Below are 22,464 nucleotides of genomic sequence, written 5' to 3' on the forward strand. Positions count from 1 at the left end.
TGTATTCTCTTAAAGCATGTTCTTGTATGCATTGCTTAAATCTACCCAGATTTTTCCCTCTATCCCAATTTACACTGCAAACTTTCATATATTTGAAATTCTGACATAGCATTAATCTAAATCACTGTTTGTCTTCTTAATAGAAGTCAATTTAGTCTATCCCTTGGCGTATTCAATAAAGTGGCACAAATACAGTGCTTACAGCCCAGATCTTTCTCCAATCTTACTCTAGTTCAAACTAGTATCTGCTCCTAGGTTATGTATTGACATGTAAGATTATGATCTCATAGACTTCAAGGTTGGAAAGGACAATAGTGATCTCAATACAGAATCAATTTAACACTTTAATTAGTTTTCTGTTTACATAATGTCTTTTACCTGTCTGGCCTTTAGAACAGATACAGAAGATAGAGATAATTAAAACTAGCTTTTATACAAGTTTTAGAACAAGCATTCCAAGTGTTTTACAAAAGGGCAAAATCACAGAGCCAAGTTGGCCAACTGAAAAGCTTTAGAAAATGAACATCTTCATTACAAGTCTACTTATAAAACAAAAGATAGTCCAGTGCCATTGAGCAGGGAACTCAAAAACTCTTAGTCTAAAAGGTTTAGGCTCTGATAAACTGAAGTTCATATTTAAGAACCATAGAGATGATCAAATATTATGGTCATGGAAGCCATCTAGACAGTGATTGATAATAGATACATAACTAAGGGGAACGAATCATTCATTGTAGATCTCGCTGCAGAACACATTTTAGATGAACATATCACAAAAAGATTACTTTGTATATCTGTGAGATGAAGTCAGAGGCATCATACTATGATTATTCATGGTATACTTGCCATAATTAGACATGAGTGTGGGAGGTTCTTTTTTTGAACACAGCATCATCTTAGAAAAACAAAGCACTAACACACACTTGTGTTTCTTTTGATATACTGTAAAATTACAAATTCTAAGCTCTTCACAATATCGATAGGATTATGATAGTGGAATTCTAGTTTCAGAGCTATAGACTGGAGATAACTGGCTCAACCTCCAGATGATAAATGTTAACATTTTCAAATAGTGACAATCTTTTATTTCCTCAGTTGAAAGCAAGGTGTGATTGGAGATGTCATGCTTTGAGCGTAAAATGAACAAGAGTGCCATCATCAGACATTCCTAATTATTTATTTGATTATTGAAACTGAAAGCATGTACTTAAACATGCTGATTTTAGAGGAACTGCTAAATATCTAAATGACTTTTACTTGCAAATTGATTACTGTTACATATTGAGGGTTTAGTTTTATAAAGTACAGTGCCTTTGAACATACTGTACACTGTAGAGAGGGAATTCAGAAATATGCTAACGGAGTCCATTGAAAGAATGTGAAACAAACATAATATGCACCTGACAGTACTCATTAGAAATCCCTGCAAAATAATTATTATTCATGCAGAAAATTCTTGACCAGCAGTGTGGTCGTTTAAATTTTCATTGAGATAGGTACATATATCTATCTTCAAACATCATCTCCTGACTTCTGAATTGTTTGAAAATAATGCAGTTTTTCAAGATGTGCATAGCTGCATTTCTTGTAAACATCCTACCTGGCCAAGGTGATTTGTCCTTTGTTTTCTAAACACAACATGTAAAAGGAGAAATTTGTGCTTAAACCTGTGTGTTTTAAAACAGAAAATAGTTTGAATAGTTTTCTTTGTCAGTCAAATGACTTATTCATTCTCTCTACTTCTTTTTCTATTTATTTGATGTTTGTCAGATACAGGATCAAATTCATTAGACATATGTATAAACACTGATTAAAAAGTAAATTGGATTTAATGATTCTATAAACTCAAAGCAATTTCCAGTTTGACAGGCATAATTCATTTAATTTACATGTATCTCAACTTAGAAGGCACTGAAACTGATATGATCTGCTCTCCTAGGCTGTTTCTATAATGGAGAAGAAGATAGTGGTAAAAACATCGGAATTTACTGGAGTCTTGTATAAATTAAAGCTCCTACAACTAGGAATTTTTGAGCAGAGCTGGTCAGAAATCTTGGGTGGGTGGTTCGTGAAAAATCTTCATCCCCATATTTGTCAAAATTTCATTTTTAGGAATTTTCCAACAAGGTCTACAGCTAAGTAACAACTGGCAGTCCACAGATGCTTTTGTCTCTTATTGATCAAGAAGCTCAATCAATAAAATTTAATGAGACTCCCCTTTACCAAAGATGATATTACCCTTTAATCCTCTCATTGCAACAAACACGTTTAGGTTCTTACAAACAGATGTTTCACAGGAGACAACCTGGACAACTAGATCCAACCATATTTTAGAATAGTCTCTGAGAAAGTTATTTCCTTGCCATCTGCTAATATAACTTCTTCCTTTCTGTTGTCTCTGCTGTTATCCTTTTCAGTCTTATGTCTAGGGTACCACATGAGACAGGAGCTCCTCTAGCTCCTGTGTGGGAGAGAGATAGCAAAGCCAGGTTTCCCACATAATTCCTGCAGACCCAGCACATAGTCCTAGCAGTCCACCCCCAATTTTGGGGGTACCATCTGGGGCGGGAGCCCTAATCTTATTGGGGGAAAAGAGGGCCAGGCCAGGTCAAGCTCCCCCTAATCACTGTCTGGACCCAAGCCATAGCAGTTGTGGCCCATTTAACATGGGATTACAGCCTTCCCCAGGTGCTAGTGAATTTAGTAGTTCAAATGAGAAATTAGTAGCAAAGTGCTGAAAGTTCAGGGTTCAAACCGTGCTGATGACGCGTGATAGGGGTTTGTTACAGTTCTAAATGATATGATTTGTACAACTTTCCTTTTTTTTTTTTAAAAGGAACCTAGTAAATTACATACAAAATATCCTGCATTAAATAAACACGTATTATTTGTGTTGCAAAGACAAGCACTCAAAAGGTAGGAAATGCCAGATTCATAGTTGACCATGCAGCCTTACTTCAGTCCCTGCATGCAGCTACATTATAATACAGTGTTTTAATTCCATGATCCTGTCCTATTTTTGTCCAGTGGACCACTGCTTCATTCAGTGCACAGGTGGACCATAAGGGGGCAGAATAAAGTTACACAGGCAACCATAATTCTGACATTTCCTAACTTTCAAGTGCTTGACTTTACAACCTAAATGTTTTTAACAGTGTTTTTGTATGTCATATATATCATTACATTCCTTTAAAATGCCTTAAAGAACATTTGGTGAATATAGGCAGAGTACACTCTCATTTGTCTAATGGGATTATCCCAAGGTCTAAGCGTTCTGAAGTCTACCATCTTTTGGGAAGATCCCTACTTCTTGCTGGAGGGTGCATAGTGCACTGCTACCTCTGCTCCACATGTCTCTCGATTAGGTCTTACATGGCCTGCATCACCATAGTATCTGAGCACCTCACAATCTTTAATGTATTTATCCTCACAACGCGCCTGTGAGGTAGGGAAGTATTATCCCTGTTCTACAGATGGAGAACTAAAGTACACAGAGACAAGTTGCACAGGAAGTCTTTGGCAGATAAGGGAATTGGACCTGTGTCTCCTGACTTTCTTGTGAATGCCTTACATGCTGAACCATCCCTCTTTACATGAATCTCTGCCATACACAGTGTCTTTTGCAGGGGTTGAGCTCTGGGGTAGAAATGATCCTACTCAGATGGCTCTTTCCACTTCCACGCAGGGTGGGAGATACCCATACACAGGTGGTCTGTTGCCTACACCCAGGTGAAATGATCATGCCCTGGATTACTTACTTCTGCATGTTCTTACGCTCTAGGACAGAGTGATATACATCAATGATGCATGCACTTACACGGAAGGTTGAGATAGAAGTGGAAGGCAAACCGGCTGAAAGTCTCTAGGAAAGAATAAAAGGGGTAAAAAATAAGCTTGATGTCATGGTAGGTGTCTACTACAGACCACCTAACCAGGAAGAAGAGGTGGATGAGGCGCTTTTTAAACAATCAACAAAATCATCCAAAACAGAGGACTTGGTGGTGATGGGGGACTTCAACTGCCCACACGTAACACAGCAGGACACAGATTATCCAAGAGGTTCTTAGAATGCATCGGGGATAACTTTTTATTACAGAAGGTGGATAAAGTGACTAGGGGAGAGGCTATTCTGAGAAATCTATCCTAGATGAACCTAGTATAAATGGGGTGCGCAACTGACTGGAAGGCAATACTCAGAGTAATTATCAATGGTTCACAATAGAGCTAGAAGGGCATATCAAATGGGGTCCTGCAGGGATATGTCTTGGATCCGATTCTATTCGGTATCTTCATAAATCATTTGTATAATGGCATAGAGAGTGTATACTTATAACGTTTGCAGATATCAAGTTAGGAGGGGTTGCAGGAGCTTTGGAGGACAGGATTAGAATTCAAAATGATGTTGAGAAACTGGAGAAATGGTCTGAAGTAAATAGGATGGAATTCAATAAGGACAAATCCAAAGTACTACACTTTGAAAGGAATAATCAATTGCAAATACAAAATGGGAAATGATTGCCTATGAAGGAGTACTGCAGAAAAAGATCTGGGGGGTGTAGTGGATCACAAACTAAGCATGTGTCAACAATGTAATACAGTTGCAAAAAAAGGAAACCTCATTCTTGAGAACATCCATAACAGGAGAATTGTAAACAAGACACAAGAAGTAATTCTTCCATTCTGCTCAGCACTGATAAGGCCTGAACTAGAGTATTGTGTCCAGCTCTGGGCATCACACTTCAAGAAAGATGCAGACAAATTGAAGAAAGTCCAGAGAAGAGCAATAAAAATTATTAAAGATCTAGACTGGAAAAAATTGGGTTTGTATAGTCTGGAGAAGAGAAGACTGAAGGGGGTCATAAGTCTTCAAGTACGTAAAAGGTTGTTAGAAAGAAGAAGGTGATAAATTATTCTCCTTAATCACTGAGGACAGGACAAGAAGTTAAATTCCAGTAAGGGAGATTTAGGTTAGATATTGGGAAAAACTTCCTAAATGTAAGGGTAATTAAGCATTGGAACAAATTATCTAGGGAGGTCGTGGGTGAAATTTCCATCACTGCAGGTTCTGAAGAACACAAACACCTGTCACAGATGGTCTGGATAATACATAGTTTTATCTCCGTGCAGGGGACTGGACTAGATGATTTATTATGGTCCCTCACAGTCTTACATTTCTATGATTCTGTATGTAACCTGGATGCAGAAGTTCTGAAAGTACATGTACTCAACAGGGAACTACAACTATGGCTAAAGTAAATGTATGTATTTTCAATATTAAAGGACCAATAATAGTATGTCAGAGTAGGCAGACAGGTCCCCCTTTCCTTGAGCATTAAAGTAGTGCAGCCAGGCAAAAATCTTAATCCTAACAAGTTTCACATTCCTTAGGGAGTAAGAAATATTTAGTAACACACAGAAAAAATAATTACTAGCTATAACCAATTTTGTCTACTGTGCCTCTCTGTAGAGGCAAAAACCAGAGTTTGATAACTTTGCACAGTAAAAACTGTTTTATCTGCATGTTGGGGGAATGGGAGTGCCAGTAAGTGAAAAATGCCAGTTAACTAAGAGGGAGGGAGTTTGGGTGCTGGAGAGGGCTCGGGGTTGGTTCACAGGAGGGGGCTCAGGGTGGCAAATCTGGGGGCACTCACCTCGGGTGGCTCCCTCCAAGTGGCGACCTGTCCCGGCTGCTTCTAGGTGGAGGTATGGTAGATGGCTCTGCATATTGGCCCTGCCCAGAGCGCTGGCTCTGCAGCTCCCATTGGCTGGGAAACACGGCCAATGGGAGCTACAGGGGTGGCGCCTGTGGGTGGAGGCAACGCGCGGAGACACCTGCTGTGCCTCTACCTAGGAGCAGCTGGGACAGCTCGCCACTTGTGGGGAGCTGCCTAAGGTGAGCACTCCTGGATCTGGCACCCTGAGCCCCCTTCCACGAACCAACCCCCTGCTGGCCCTGTCCCAACCAGACTATAAACCGGACTTTCAATGATGATCAGAAATGCCAGTGTATAGAGCTTTCCGGTTGGTTAAAAGAAAATGGGTTAACTTCAAATCATCTAATTAATTAGCAGGTTGATTAAATCATCTAAATAAACCAACCACCACTTTCTTATAAACTCTATGTAATAATATGTGAAGGCAACAATCTTGTTTAGTTAAGAGTCCTCAAAGTAATAGGGTATTACCAATTTAAAAGCAAGTTGCTATATTGAGGATCCAGCCAAATAACTGACACAGTTAGGATCAAATCTCTCACAGGTTAAGTTACTTTTGAGATTACAGCTGTGATGCCAATTAAGGCAGCCTGTCCAAATAATTGGTGGTTAGAGAATAGCCAATCTCTCCTCCCCCAACATAGAGTTCAGTGAAACAGTCCAATACAATTCAAGGTGACACAACTTGTTACAATAATGTGCAAATGAAAAATTTAGGTGAAAATAACATTAAACATACCCATAAAATATATATGTGATCTTTTAGAGAGCAAAGTTGTTTAACTTAGAACCGCTTTAGGTATTTGAAGAACTATTTTATACGTGCCTTTCTCACATAAATCCTGTGGGTTCGAGAAACATTCTCTCTCTCAGCCATCTGCTGGAGTTAAGAACAAATGCAAGAATGCTGGTGTGTATTACTTGCAGCGGTAGGAAGGAGCAGCATTGCTGCACCTCGACCTACTGGTTTGGTCCCACGGTCCCTTCAGTGAATTGTGATGAGGGGCCTGCTGGAACAAAACTGCGTGAGGGGCATTGTAACCCCTACTTGCAGAGGAGGAATGCAGCACCACTCACTTAATTTTGGCCCCACGGCCATTAGGACAGATGTGCTTTGGAGGCAAGCCTGAGTGAGCATACTAGACAGTGGGGAGGTAGGGGGCAGTGCTGCTGCTTTTCGTTACTGCCATAAGGCTGACTCCTGCCCAGGAACCTGCCTGGCTTTGCCCCACTTCCAGTAGCCCAGGTCCTCTCTTAGGGGTGGGGAATGGCACTGCATCTGGGCAGACTGGACTGGAAGGTGGGGGCTGAGCATGCCCTGGACTTGAGGCGCTGGGGCCAGTGACTGCAAGCAGGGATGGCTCTATTGGGATTGATGGTGGGTATCATTGGAAAAATCCAGGGGGCATCCCTGGTTGATCATGCTTCCATGGCTACACTACTATTTTTTGCACACTAGTTTGATGAGAGCTAGCATGAGTACTGTATTTCTCCTCGAGTTCAGAATCCCATTCCCAGCTCCACCGTCAGACATACCCAGAGGGACATCCCTCTTTTACAGACAGATGCTTAAATCTTCCCCTTTATATTTTGCTACTCAGCAGCTCAACTTTGAACAAAACTTACACACACACACACTCTCTCTCTCTCTCTCTCTGGGAGAAAGGCCTGCAATTTTCAGGTTGACCTGATTGTGTGTGGAAATGAAGGCAAATGTTTTGTTAAATAAGCTGAAGACCATCCCTTTTCTGTACAGAAAAGACTCCAGAATTGCATAGTAATATAATGCATATATAATGCATAGTAATATAATGCATAATATATTATTATAATAATATAATAAAGTATAATATAATAAATTAGATTTGGATCTAACTCCAAATATCTGTAAAGCATGATTTCCCAGGGAAGGGGAGGAAATTACGTTTTGCTACAATTCGCTTTGTAACCAGAAATGATCCTAAACTGATGAGTCAAAAGTGAAAATTAGGTGTATGTTTTCCAAGAGGTAGTGAAATGCACACAGATTATCATTGACACACAGTAAAATATAATATTTATTAACCCAGCACATAATTCCTCTCTCAAGCCTAACTGCAATAAGTAACCACTCAACAGTAATAGTTAAAGTGCTTAGATATTGTGAGGGGGCCCTAGAAGTTCCTACCTAATAATAAGAGGATAAGCAAGCACCATCGCCTACTATTATTAGATTTGGTTCGGGTTGGTCCTGCATTGAGCAGGGGGTTGGACTAGATAACTTCCTGAGGTCTCTTCCAACCCTAATCTTCTATGATTCTGTGATACCTAGCTCTATGTGGAAAAGAGAAATCAGAAAGATTTAGGCTAGAATTTTCAAAGGGGCCTACATGAGACAGGCACCCAACTTGATCTGAGCCTTGTAAATTTAAACCAGTTTAGTTAAACAAGTGCAAACCCCTGTGTTAACACACTAGGATTTCAGTTGGAGAGAGGCCTATTTTGGTTTAGGTTAAATTGATTCGGAACAGATTTAAGCTACACCTAGAGCTAGTTGAAATTTTATTGATGATACAGTTTTCCTGCAGAAAATGCTGATTGTTCAGAATCAAAACATTCCCTGGGATGTGTTAATTATATTGAAACTTTTGACGGAAACCAGCCTGGATGGCTGCCTGCCTATCTGCCTGGTTTCCTGCTAATTCACACACCACCTCCAGCTTCTCTGCAGCTTACCTGGAAGGCTGTGGGGAGCCCAGACTTCCAGGTTCCCCAGCTCCCAGAGTGTCCAGCTCCATTGCTAGTGGGATCCTTGGCTCCGCAGCTGGTAGGATCCCAGGGCTCCCCAAACTGCCCTCTTGGCAGACTGCCAGGCTCCCTGAGTGGCCAGCTTTCCCAGCTGGGGAAGCAAATAGTGCATGCATACGCACTCACCAGGCAAGCAACCAGCAAACCAAAAATGTCCGTTTCAGTTATCCCCAATTCAGAACAAAAATCTGTTCAAAATCTTGAATATTTTGTGGAACAGAAAACCCTCCTTTCCGCACAGCTCAAGCTAAACCAAAATAAGCTACTCTGAAACCAAAATAAGAGTGTCCACACAGGGGTTTAACTAAATGAGTGCATGTTGTGTGTGTGTGTAGACAAGGCCACTGTGTGCCTTAGAACAGCATGTTGGCTCCCCACAAGATCAGATTTCTGGTGACCTAGTGATCAGACTTGTTGAGTAAAATTGACCACCTGGTCTGAATCATTCGTTACAATTAACACCCTTTCCAATTATTGGCCAAGATTTTGACCAAATCTTATATTTTTATTCTGCTTTGAACAGTGATACGGCATAACTAAACTAGCGTTATGGGAGATAGTTTGTTTTCCTTTTCTGTAAATCAAACAGTGACGCTGTTGACCACTTTTAAACAAGGAGCTAACTTAAGCTCTGCTTTACTAATGTTAAAGATTACTGTTTCCTCAAGGGAACCAAGCATGCTGGGCCACCCACAGTACACTCCTATAGCATGCACCTGCAGCAAATTCTTCCCACCCTGCCACCGCCCTCTCTCTTTCAAAGCCCTGCACAACTTCAACTCAAGCCTATATCTTTATTTCTTATCATGTCCTTCCTCACTCCTTCTGCTCCCTCTGTGATGCAAGTCACATAGCCCCCTTCATTTCTTTTTCCCATTGCCGTCTGCATGGCTCTTCCCCCAGGGTCATCAAATCCCAGTATTCTATGTAGGGCCCGACCCTTTCCTTATTCCTTCCACAATGCCTACAGCCACTAACCTATTAATTGTTGCAAGGAAAGGGGAGGGAGAGATGAAAACAAAGAAACACAGACAACTACAAAACAATTAGCAAAATAATAAAATTTCCAAATGCCCTCCACTCCCATTCATCCAGTATCTCACTGGAGTGGACCCTAAACAAATTACAAAAACAGGTGTAGCCTGGTCTTTAATTAACTCCTCCTCATTTTTCTATTTGAGTTCTTGTTTCTCTCTCCTCTTTAAAGAAACTAGTGAGACCCTCTCCTTAAGTGCCTGTTAACCCCCAGCAGTTCAGCTCTCATATTTCTTTTGTATACTGCTTCTTTCAGTTTTACTTTTTAATATATTGTACATTTAAAATTATTCCAAAATAGTCCTCTCCAGCTTCTATGGACAATGACTATTCAATCATGTCAGAACCAAAACATCTTTCAGTTATTTTTGTGAGCAACCAATGTGCTTTACGGAGGAACGCAGAAGCAATTAGCACAGCATCCCAACAGTAATCATCACTCTAGACTCACAAAGGACCCTGATGATCCTTCTTTTTGGAAATAAAAGAGACAGCTTTTGTGAAGAGGGAGTAATAGCTCGTTGACTGAGATGCAACGAGGTGGAAAAAATGGTTCATTTCAGAGCTAGCTCATTTTCAAAGAAGTTACCGTGCTGTTTAATTTCTGTGACGTTTGAGTTCCCAAACTCAATGTCTGTGATGTCTTTTTCCTCCTAAGCTGCCATAGCTGAAAGTAGGGCTATTCTGGTAGATCTACGCTGTGGTGTTGCTCAATATTTAAAGCACAATAGTGTCCAAAGGCTCTAATGAGGATTTGGGCCCCATGTGCTAGGAACTGAACAAATATATACAAAACAATTGTCTCTGCCCCAAGAAGCTTCCAATCTACATAGTTATGTTGTTACCAGAAATCTTGTCAGAATCACAAGGTGGCAGATAGCCCTGTCAGTTTTTATCTGTAATTTAAACAATGGTCTTCACACATTGCAGCAGCAGAAATTTCCCCAAAAGTTCAAGAAAGTAAGAACTCAGAAAACTGACACTGTGTACTGTTGTGTAAATTGTGGCTTGTTCCCAGCTGGGAGTACTAACTGTCCAATATGAGTAAATGTGACCAAAGGCTATCTTGACCTGTCAGCACATTATATAAAATTGTTTTATAAAAATGAGCACAGGTTATAGTTAAAGAAATTATTTGGAAACAGAAATGAGAGAAATTGTCTAAAAGGTGAAAGTAAGGCAGCCTCTTCCTTCAGCACAGAAGCATCACCATGAATGAGGCTGCCAAAGGGCTCTACTCTAATACGAGGAAGGAGCCCTGAGCCTCAGCCCTGCTCCTCCAGCGTTCGCCACCACTTGCTGATCAGGAGGCCACTTTATAACTCTCTTCTCTCCACCTCTCTTCCAAAGTAGGAAAGGGCGACAGGGCCATCATGACAAGACAGACGACTTATTTGAAGGAAGTGGATGTCTGATGCCACTGATATTTCCTCCTGCTGGACTCAACCCTACCTGCTATTGTTGTCATTGCTGTTACCATTTCCATTGCTGGTAAGCTCATCTGTTCAGGAGACAGAACTTTCTGGGTGCCAGGCCAAAATTGTGGAATGAATTCCTCCAGGAACTAAAGACCCTCACAAATCTCACAAAGTGCAAGGCTTTGACTTTGCCACCTTTTCATAAATACATAGCAATGTGACTTTTGAGACACCACAAACAAACAAAAAATTCCCCCACCAAATCATACAAAACAAGACACTGTACTGCACACACCTCTCCCCCTGGAGAGAGGATAGTAAACAAATACATGACATATGTTTAATCATGTTGCTTAACGCGCTACTGGAAATCACTCGGCTACTACAGTGATGAGCGTGGTGGTATAAGAACCTATATAGAATAGAATGTACTCTGGATGGGTTTGAAGTGAAAGACCTGGGATTAGGAGTTTCCAAAGCTCCTGGTAAAGTCACAGAAGTGTTATAACAGGCCAAAATGTTATTGAGATGTAAGGAAGTTCCCATATATGGATGTTTGTTTTGGTTGTCTAATTTCAATGAGACAAAGTTGTCCCCACTTTTTGAACAGTTTTTTTCTCCAGATAGCACTTGGCAACTTGGTTGGGAATGAGGAGAGGAAGAAGAAAAGTGTGACTTTGTAACACCAAGCTTCACCATCATGGTCCTCACTTGCTGAGACCCTAGGCTTTGCCATCTCACCATGTTCCTGATCCTGAGAAATGTCCAGACCACTCTAGGTGAGAAGGGAGCCAGCTGATAGCACCTTCTCCATTGAATCAAAATGAACCTTGAGCGACACCTGGGATGTGAACCTGAGGTTGCTCCTTGTGGATGTCTGGCCATCACTTCAAGCTCAACATGGCTAAAACAAAGCTCTTAAACTTTCCTCTGCCCAAGCCCTCCCTGCTATCTCTTTCCTCAGTCACTGAGGACAACCCTACCCTCCTGCCTACCACTTACCCCAGTAATATGGGTGTCACTTTCTACTCAGACCTTTCTGTAGGGCTTCACATCCAGGCTAAATCTTGCCAATTTTGTTTGCATAACATCTCTAAAATATGGCTTTTCCTATACATCCACATAGCTAAAGCTCTTGCCCAGGCTTTCATCATCTTACATCTCAATTACTAGAAAATCTTTTCTCTGGCCTTGACAAATCAGTCTTGCCCCATTTATATCCATTCAGAATGCTGCTGTAAAGATCATTTCCCCAGCTAGTCACTTTGACCCTGTCACCCCTTGTCTGGCTTCTCCCACACCCTACTGCATCAAACATAAGCTACTTATATTCATTTTTAAGGCTCTTCACAGCCTATCCCCATCATACCTATCATCGCTCATTCACTATCAGGATAGCAGCTCTGGCCTCCAATCGACCCATTTTGCCAGCCTCCATCTCTCACTTGCAATTTTCCAAACAAGCACCTTTGTGCTTTCTCCCAGGCTGCCTCTCATTTTCCTCTTCCAAATCCCTTGTTAAAACTCTCCTGTGCTGTGATGCCTAGAAAAAAAAACTCAAATAGTTAGGCTGCTGGTATGCGGAGATGAATGCTTATGCTGACAAATGCTGTTTCCTTGTACTCCCCCATTGGTCTCTGTCTGTCCGTCTGTTGGTTGTCTCTTGGCTTATACTTAGTCCCTGCCCCAAAGAGCTTACAATCTATCTTTTCATTCTGTTTGTACAGCACCTAACATAATGGGGTCCTGGTATATAATTAGTGCTCCTAGATGCTACAGTAGGACAAATACTATACAATAATCATATTATTTTCTCTCTCATAAGCCTCTTTCTTCTGATGCCTCTCTCCAATCTTTGGCTCCTGGCTGATAAAAGCTTGGCTTAGCCAGTCTGGACAATTCTCCTGCTATGACCAGAAAAGCAAACTAAAAAATGTCTTAATCACCTGCTTGAGTTTGCCAAGTTCCGGCGTGACTACTGCAATTGTGCATAGGATTCTCTAGCAGTGTGAGATTGTGAAAATGAATAATAATCTTTTTTGACTTGAGTGACTTGCCAAATTCAGATTCTTGTATTTTTTTTCTAGTTTGAAGGAGAGATGATGGAATCTGGTACCTTTGATGCAATCTTGTTTGTTTACAAAGAATGTACAAAGTCTTGTTTTCCTGAGGACAGCTGGAACCAAAATAAAGGGAGATTGTTTTTTTGCTTACAGCCCCAACACACACGCTTACCCAAACAATGCCCAGCCAATGTCCTCTGCCTACATGGTTCAAATTCCTGGGTGGTCTCATATATGCCATTTTTTAGGTGGCCGCTTAACTCTCTCACACAGCTATCTTAAATGAAGGGTAGCTGACATACCCACCAGCTTCAAGGATGCTTCACTGAACCCACAACAATACAATTAGTACACTATCTCCTGTTTTACTTATTTAGGCCATGTCTACACTAGTGAGCTCTCAGCAACACAACTGTAGTGATGCAGCTGTGCCGCTGTAAGATCGCTCGTGTAGCCGCTCTTTGCCAATGGGAGAGAGCTCTCCTGTTGACATAATAAAACCACTTCTATGAGCGGCAGTAGCTGCACTGGTGGGAGAAGCTGTCCCACCAACATAGTGCTGTCCATACCTGCACTTCTGTCGGTATAAGTTGTTGCTCAGGGGTGTGTTTTTTCACACCCCTGAGCGACATATGTTATACTGACAAAAGTGGTAGTGTAGACATGGCTTTAGATTTCAGATTCCTCACGAGGAGAGAGGTGGGAGGCAGTTTGCCATTGGGAAAAGCACAAGCTACATATTTCTTGCTAAAATGATGAGTAGTGAAATAGTTAAATGTTGAGATTTAAAGTGTTTTTAGCTTACAGAGTTGGTAACCTATTGTGATGAATGGGGATAGCTCGCATCACTGAACTATAGTTTCAGTGTTTGTGAGATTACAGGAAAATAACAATGCATCAATTTTTCATGTTCATGTTTTCAAGATTTTCTCCGCAATCAGAAGGGCCACGAACATTTTAAAAAACTAGAAGCTTAGCTTCAGGATCAGTCTTCTACAGGGAAGGGAAGGATTCCATGGCAATTTTACAACTCTAGAATATATTGGCCTCTTTTTATAACTCATTAACCAGCCATAGAATATCTATGATGGGAGTTTGCAACATCAGAAAGTAGATGCATACTCTCCTCCACTGGAGGGGGCTGTGAGTATTCAGCACAACCCCAAAATGTTAGTGGAATTTTCCAAGCATGAGGGATGTAGCAAGGGCAGCTGATGAACATGCTGGTTGACTGGATCTGCATGACAATCCATCAGTGAGGTTCCTAGTCTCTAGGGAGTCATACAGCCACAATCTCGAAGCGAGGGCAGTGCAGTGATAGAAACCACCTATTCTTCCTTGGGATGAAGCCTATCTGGAGTGCAAGAAGTAAGACTGGCAGAAGGAGTTGGAAACTGGGTCTTCTTTACAAATTGGAACTTTCCAGCCTCAGGTCCTAGTCTACCTACCCTTCCTTGCATCAGGGAAAAATGACAGGTAACTATATATTTAAATATTTACCAGCAGACCACTCTGTCCTAAAATGCGAAACGGATGACTTCATCTTTAAAAGAGGATTTTTTTACATAAACCCCTGTATGGGAAGTGACTTTACCTTATAGCACTGTAAAAAGATGCCATGTTTGATCGTTAAGAAGTTTTTAAAGATGTTGGGGACACTGGGGCATGGCCACTAGGTAACTCGAGGGGATGGAAGACCACGAGTGTCGATGAAGCCCCCTCGCACTAGGCCCAAGTGTCCTTGGCCCCCCCTCCCGCCTGGAGGCACTCGCAGCAGCTCTGCGTACTAGGCCCAAGTGTCCTTGGCCCCCCCGCCTGGAGGCGCACACAGCAGTTATGCTGAGAATCTGCAACAATACGCTGCAGAGTCAGACTGCCTGAAACTAAGCAAGGCCAAACAGGGCAGATATGGAAGAACAATGCTGAATAAAGCAGCTTTATGTATGGTTTAAGAAATGATACAGAGCACAAGGGCACTAGCTGGGAACTGGATTGGCTGGCTATATGGATACTTAGGGCAGCTTGCTATTGGATAAGTATGCTGGGAAAAAGGATGTATAAAAGCCTGTGTAACTTCCTGCTCTGTGTGCAGGATTTGAGATTTTATTCTCCCTGTACCTTTTTGCAGCTGCAAATAAACTTTTCTGCTTCTCCACCCCGTTGTGATTATTGGGTGTAGCACACGGGGTAGCGAACCAACTTCAGCTGTTGTTTAGCCTCTCGGCACTGGGTGCCGGCAACAAAGACAAAAAAATAGAAGTAGCTTGCAAAATATCTGTACAGACACTGAATGTATAGTCCAGGATGAATGCAAACTCAGGGAGATTAAAATAATTGAGACAGGGATGGAATAAGGACTTCTATAAACTCAGGTTCATGATTTAGGATTTAAGCTATAAATATTTTTTGAACAATAGATGATAACAGCTGTTAGGATATAGATATTCAGGCCTGTCTGTAAAGGCCTATACTCTAAGAATTTAGGTGTATTATCATCACTTGGCTAGTTATAGAGGTATAAAAGAATCAAAATCATGATCTGCTGGTGTAAGAGCCTTCTCTTACTGTGACAGTCTGAGGCCCTGTTCTTAGGCTAAGGCCTTTGGCTAAGCAGCAGAGGTAGCCATAAACTGGGAAGGGACTGGTCACATCCTCACATTCCAAGCTAGTCACATTCAAATAAGGTGCTATTGGGCTGTTAGGAATACAATCCTGTCCTGGTAATGCCTATCGCCTCCAGAGAAAGGGAAATGCCTAGAAGATGTAAAAGGAAACTTAGTTTGATAGCATCCTGTCTGGCAAGAACTCACTTATCAATAGCTGGGATGTGAAATCCTCATTTCTGTGTTTGTTCTATCACTGTAGTTCCCATTTCCCTATTGTCTGTATAATCTCTGTCTGGTTCTGTAATTGTTTCTGTCTGCTGTATAATTAATTTTGCTGGGTGTAAACTAATTAAGATGGTGGGATATAATTGGTTACATAAATCATGTTACAATATGTTAGGATTGGTTAGTTAAAATTTCAGGAAAATGATTGGTTAAGGTATAGCTAAGCAGAACTCAAGTTTTACTATATAGTCTGCAGTCAGTCAGGAAGTGAGTGTGTGTGGGGGGGGGGAAATGGGAACAGGGAATGCGGAAATTGGAATCATGTTTTGCTAAAGGGGAAAATGGGAACAGGGAATGGGGCTGGGGAAATTGGAATCATGTTTAGCTAAGGGCAGGAATGGGAACAGGGACACAGGTGGAGCTCTATGGTGTCAGAGCTGGGAAGGGGGACACTAAGGAAGGAAACTGGAATCATGCTTGCTGGAAGTTCACCCCAATAAACATCGAATTGTTTGCACCTTTGGACTTCGGGTATTGTTGCTCTCTGTTCATGTGAGAAGGACCAGGGAAGTAAGTGGATGAAGGAATAAGCCCCCTAACATCTTGGTGCCAGTGACTTGGATGCATCGCATCGGTTAGGTGAGTGGCAGCCTGTAAGTCCCCCTCCCCACCAGTCCGTGCAGCTGCTTTGAGGGGGTATAGCTAACTCTCGTGATGGTAGTTGCAGGTTCTGGCAAGCCAGGGTAAAGGATTTTTTGGATAAACGGATAAGGAAGAACCAGGGCCCATACCAGGTGCAGGGGTCAATCTGGGTTGAGATTAAAAAGGAAATGGAGGAAGTGTTAGGGGACCCAGAGGGATGGGGGGTGGCTGAGGAGCCCACCCTCCTTTGGTATATGGGTAGTGGAAGAAGGTCCCTGCCCATTGGGACTGAATGCCTTCCAGGGAAAGGAGGCCCTTCAGTCTGCTTGTGAGAGGTTTGAAGTAAGGACAGCATTATGGGAAGCTGCCAGTAATCTTTCAAGTTTGGTGCTGCTTCAGCAAGGGCTGCTGAAGGGTTGTAAATTAGTTAGGGGTAGTTAAAAATGATTTGGCACAATAGGGTTTAAAGTCAAAAGCAGAGTTAACAGACTACCTTTAGAGACTGGAGCTGGGACTTGGTCCTGAGGGAGTGGAGAGAAAGAAGGGGAAGGGAAGAAAAAAAGTTTCAAAGTGCAAAATAGCAGGGTTTGCAGGAGCAGATAACAACCCTCACTCTTCTCCCAGAGCCAGAATGAGAACCTGGGGATACGGGTTCCCAACTGTTTCAACCCAGGGAACCTACTCTTGGCTCAGAGCTAGCTATGTCCTTTTCTTCTTTTCCTTCTTCTTTTTCTCGGTTTACTTAATTTGCTGCTGGTAACCTATACTTTAAACTGACCTGACAGGCTTAATTGGTTTCTCTCCACCTCTCCCCCTGCCTTTCCACACTTGTGTTTTTCTGACGTTTTAATGGAAAGTACTTTTGGATACTTATGTGAAATGTTTTTGGTTATTTTGGACAAAGTATGATGGAGGTCTGCTGTATTCCACTGGAACTTTTGGAGTAAAAGATCCATGGGTATCCATGGACACAAATGTTTTACTGCCTCTTTGAACAGTCTCAAGGTAAAGACAAAAAGAAAAAGGAGTACTTGTGGCACCTTAGAGACTAACCAATTTATTTGAGCATAAGCTGTAGCTCACGAAAGCTCATGCTTATGCTTAAATAAATTGGTTAGTCTCTAAGATGCCACAAGTACTACTTTTTCTTTTTGCGAATACAGACTAACGCTGCTGCTACTCTGAAAGGTAAAGACAGCTGTGTGATGCATCCGATGAAGTGAGCTGTAGCTCACAAAAGCTTAACAAATTTATTTGAGCCTAATCTCTAAGGTGTCACAAGTACTCCTTTTCTTTTTGCGAATACAGACTAACACGGCTGCTACTCTGAAACAGTAAGAGAAGGCTCTTACAGCGGCAGACCGTGATTTTTATTCTTTCTTTTTATACCTCTATAACTAGCCAAGTGATAAGAATACACCTAAATTCTTAGAGTATAGGCCTTTACAGACAGGCCTGAATATCTATATCCTAACAGCAAGTTTGGGTGCAAGATAAAGGCAAATTTGGTATACATTGAGTTGATGTAGACCAAGGAAAGAAATACAGGCACTAGGAATATACTACCGATCACTTTGCCAGGATGGTGACAGTGATTGTGAAATGCCCAGGGAGCTTAGAGAGACTACAAAAATAGAAAATTCAGTAATAATGGGGGATTTCAACTATCTCATATTGAATGGGAACATGAACATGAGGATGAGAGGCAGAGAGAAAATTTCTGGACACTGTTATTGACTGATTTTTGGAGCAGCTAGTCCAGGAACCCACCAGGGGAGAGGCAATTCTTGATTTAGTCCTAAGTGCCCCCACAGGATCTGGTCCAAGAGGCAAATGTAGTTGAAGTGCTTGGTAATAGAGATCATAATGAAATTAAATGTAACATCCTTTTAGGGGGGGAAATGCCAAAGAAACCTACCACAGTTGTATTTAATTTCAAAAGGGGGAACTACACAAAAATGAGGCTAGTTAAACAGAAATTAAAAAGGAAGAGTTACAAGAGTGAAATGCCTCTAAGCTGCATGGAACTTTGTAAAAACATAATAGAGGTTCAAACTATATATATCCCAAATTAAAAAAAACAGTAAGAGGACCAAAAAATGCCACTATGGTTAAACAGAGTAAAAGAGGTGGTTAGAAACAAAATGACATTTTAAAAATTGGAAGCATGGGCAGCGGGTGAAGCCCCACTTTGGGGAGGCTAGCCCCCAGCTCCACCCCTACTGCTCATACCCCTCCAACCTGGAGGAGCCTGAGGCTGGCCAGAGGCCTGAGCTGCCCTGCCCCGAGGTGTCCTGAATAGCACATACCGCCTCCTCAGCCACCCCAGAACCTGCCTGGGGCATAATAAAACAAAAACTTCCCCTGCCAAACCCTGCAACCAGGAGTCAGGCGGCCGCTGCAGTGCTGGGGAGGCAGAGTCTCCCCTGGCCTATTATACCCACCGCCCATGATTGGAAGTCAAATCCTACTGAGGAAAACAGAAAGGAGCATAAACTCTGGCAAGTCAAGTGTAAAAGGGCAGACAGAAATGATTAGGGGTATGGAACAGCTTTCATACAAGGAGAAATTAAAAAGACTGGGACTGTTCAGTTTAGAAAAGAGATGACTCGACTGCGGGTGGCATAGAGGTCTATAAAATCATGAATGATTTGGAGAAAGTGAATATTGAAATGTTATTTATCAGTTAACATGAAAACCAAAGGTCACCCAATGAAATTATTAGGCAGCAGGTTTAAATCGAACATAAGGAAGTACTTCTTTACACACTGCACAGTCAACCTGTGGAATGTATTGCCAGGGCATGCTGTGAAGGCCAAAAGTATAACTGGGTTCAAAAGAATTAGATAAGTTAATGAGGATAGGGCCATCAATGGCTACTAGCCAAGATGGTCAGGGATGTAACCCTATTGTCTGGGTGTCCCATCTCCTGTCATCCAGTCCTGCTTTGTGGCAGTCACAGGTTTAGGATCACTTGCTAATTGTCCTGTTCTGTTCATTCCCTCTGAAGCATCTGGCATTGGATACTATGAGAAGACAGGATACTGGGGTAGCTGAACCATTGATCTGACCAGTAGAGCCATTCTTATGTTATGCTCTAAATGGATGTGAGATTTGGACAAGCTGAATGAGGAAGATTTGTTTAAAAAGCCTGATGGGAAAGTTCAAATGTCCCATTGAAACAGCAGTATTTTTGCTGTATGTTTGTTGTGAATTATTGAGATATTTGGTGTTATACTTAAAACCCCAGCTCCTGGAATCCTGTGCTTACATGAGACTCTGCTTTCATTAAAAAAGTATTTAGCTCTAGTGGTTTTGAAGAAAAGCTTGAAAACATGACTCTGGTGCACCCTGATGGCTCAAAAACTTGAAGGTAAATAAAATGAACCTAAAAGTTATTACTATTACAAATCTCATGTGTTTTATGCCAATCATGATTTTTTTTGGAGCCTGCCTCATGATTGGCAACACAGCTCAGAGCCAGTTTCTAATAGGGGATGTTTATATGGGATGATTCCTACAAAAAACTTGACTGACGGTTAGACTGCTGTTGTGCTGTGATTCCTGCCTGTCACTGATAATGTCTTTGTTTTCTTGTACACCCGTCTGCGTCTAGCCATCTGTTGTCTCCTGTGGTATAGTCTGTAAGATGTGTAGGGACTGTGTGTTTGTACAGCACCTAGCCCAATGGGGTCTGGTCCCTGACAGGGGCTCCGGGACACCAACATTAGAGTGCCTTCATCTGCTCCTCCATCCAAATGGCCGTTAAACGTGCAGCTGACCCCAGGAAAAGGATCTAGACCCCAGCCCTAAAACCTATGCCCAGTCCAGCTGAGTGAAGGGGCATCTTGCGCTGCCCTGTTGTCTCCCCCTCACCCCACGAGGCGTGAGGGGGGGGGTGTCACACACTGGAGCCCCCACCCCGTCTTCCAGCCCCCGCACTCCCCGGTGCAGCAGCGGCAGGAGAAAGGGCAGCAGCCTCTGCCCCAGCCCCGGCCTGGCCCACATCCCGCGTGGGTTGGGGAGCTCCCCGACGAGCAGCGCTCGCCCTCCCCCCGGCCAGGACTCCGACCGGCACGGAGCGCTTTTCGTTGCTGTTTGTCTCCCGTCTCTTCCCGTCGGCAGCTGTTGCGCCCACCCGGGATCTCCGCCAGTACTCGGCCCCGCGCCTGCTCGAGCGGCCGGACCGACGGACACCCCCGCCCGGCGAGCCGCGAGCGGTAAGCGGGGGCTCTGCTAGCTCCGCCTGGCCGGCTGCCCCCGAGCCGGGGAGGCCGCGCCAGCCGGGACAGAGCCGCCCGCAGCCCTGCGGGGCAGGCCCGGCCTCCGAGTGGGGCTGGGGGCGGGCCCCTCCTGGGGGGGACGTGCGTTGGGTCCGTTTCTGGGTGCAGCGCTCCGTGGGGCGGGGCGGGTTTGGCAGCCAAACCGGCGGGAGTTTGCCGAGGCCGCTGCTGCTGGGTCGCCGCCCACAGGGAGACGAGCCACAGGTTGCTTGTGTGGTTGGGGAGGGAAAACCCGCCTGTGGCTCCTCTCCCCTTACCCCCCCGCCCCCCTCGGGTCTGGTCACCCTACCACCGGGGCTGTGCCTCAGGGAGCTGGTTGGCGTTCGTGATCTCACCGCTTTGGGCAATGAAGAAATAGCTCAGCTGTCAGTGGGTCCGAGGCCAGCGTGAGCGACCCCCGGGATCCCTCGCCGGCGCTGCTGGTATCCACAGGCTTGGCGAGCTCTATGGATTTCGGGTTCCCTTCTGACCAAATGCAATTCAAATGTTTTGTGCCTTCCTGCTGCCTCGAAGAAGGGTGGTAAAGACCAGTGAGTTGGGGCTTGTCTAGTGCTACAGCTGCACCACTGCTGTGCTTAAGGACAGGTCTACATTTGCCATTTAAAGCGGAGAAAGTCCCTCTTTTGCACAAAAACTGTGGGAGCATCTACACTTGCCAATGACTTTTTGCAGTGAAACTCAGAAGTTTCACCACAAAAAGAAAACCACCTCCATGAGAGGTGTGCAGCTCTTACTGGTGATGCTTTTGCGGTGATGTGCAAGTGAAAACACATTCTTCCTGTTTACACAGCTTTTAGCCTCTGCAGGATATCCCACAGTGCCTAGGTGACCACTCTGGGTAGCTGCTCTGCACCAGGTAAACAGACATCCGCCCCTCCCCTTGTAAAGCCCCAGAAACTTTGAAACTCCCCTTCCTGTTGTCTTGGCTAGTGCTCACTTATCTGGCCAGGTGACAATGCCTGCTCCAGGGAGCAAAGGATCCCCTCCTTGGAGCAATGCTGAGCTACTGGAGCTGATCAGTGTTTGGGGAGAGGAGGCTGTGGATTTCTCCATTCCACCTATGTAACAGTATTATAATATTTTCAGAGATGTCTTCACTGAGCTGTCCACAATGCTTACATCTCGTTTAAGAGAAATTAAACTAATTCAGAATGCACTCTGGTGTATATTAGTTGTTAAATTATGCTTTCCAATTTGAATTATTTTGCACTTGTCTATGTTGAATTTTATCTTCCATTGTATTGCCCAGTTACCTAGTCTTCTCTGGTCCTTCTGAAGGTCCTCATGGTCATTACAAGTCTTGACTAACCTAAAAAACGTTACTGGCAAATGTTGTCTCCTTGCTATTCACTCCACCTTCTAGGTTGCTAGTTACCTACATTGAACAAAAAGAAAAGGAGTACTTGTGGCACCTTAGAGACTAACCAATTTATTTGAGCATAAGCTTTCGTGAGCTACAGCTCACTTCATCGGATGCATACTGTGGAAAGTGTAGAAGATTTTTATACACACAAAGCATGAAAAAATACCTCCCCCCACCCCACTCTCCTGCTGGTAATAGCTTATCTAAAGTGCTCACTCTCCTTACAATGTGTATGATAATCAAGGTGGGCCATTTCCAGCACAAATCCAGGGGACAATGTATACCATAATCAGTGGCACTGCTATGGGTACCCGCATGGCCCCACAGT

At 43.1% G+C, this 22,464-nt stretch overlaps 1 protein-coding gene across 19 annotated transcripts in view; it reads left to right on the forward strand.

Moving 5' to 3' along the window:
• Nucleotides 1–22,464, forward strand: part of RNF180 (ring finger protein 180) — a 205,883-nt gene that overhangs the window by 47,441 nt on the left and 135,978 nt on the right. For 5 of the 19 annotated variants that reach the window (XM_043547114.1, XM_043547106.1, XM_043547103.1 and 2 more), the window contains one exon: nt 10,890–11,027. The exons of 3 other annotated variants lie outside the window; for them this stretch is intronic. The gene's annotated coding sequence lies outside the window, so the exon portion shown is untranslated. Of the gene's footprint in view, nt 1–10,886; nt 11,028–20,542; nt 20,711–21,562; nt 21,630–22,464 lie in introns of those variants that run through there. 11 more of the 19 variants (XM_043547110.1, XM_043547115.1, XM_043547116.1 and 8 more) reach the window with 6 other exon arrangements.

Source organism: Chelonia mydas, chromosome 5, assembly GCF_015237465.2.
Source record: "Chelonia mydas isolate rCheMyd1 chromosome 5, rCheMyd1.pri.v2, whole genome shotgun sequence".
Classification (NCBI taxonomy): Eukaryota; Metazoa; Chordata; order Testudines; family Cheloniidae; genus Chelonia; species Chelonia mydas.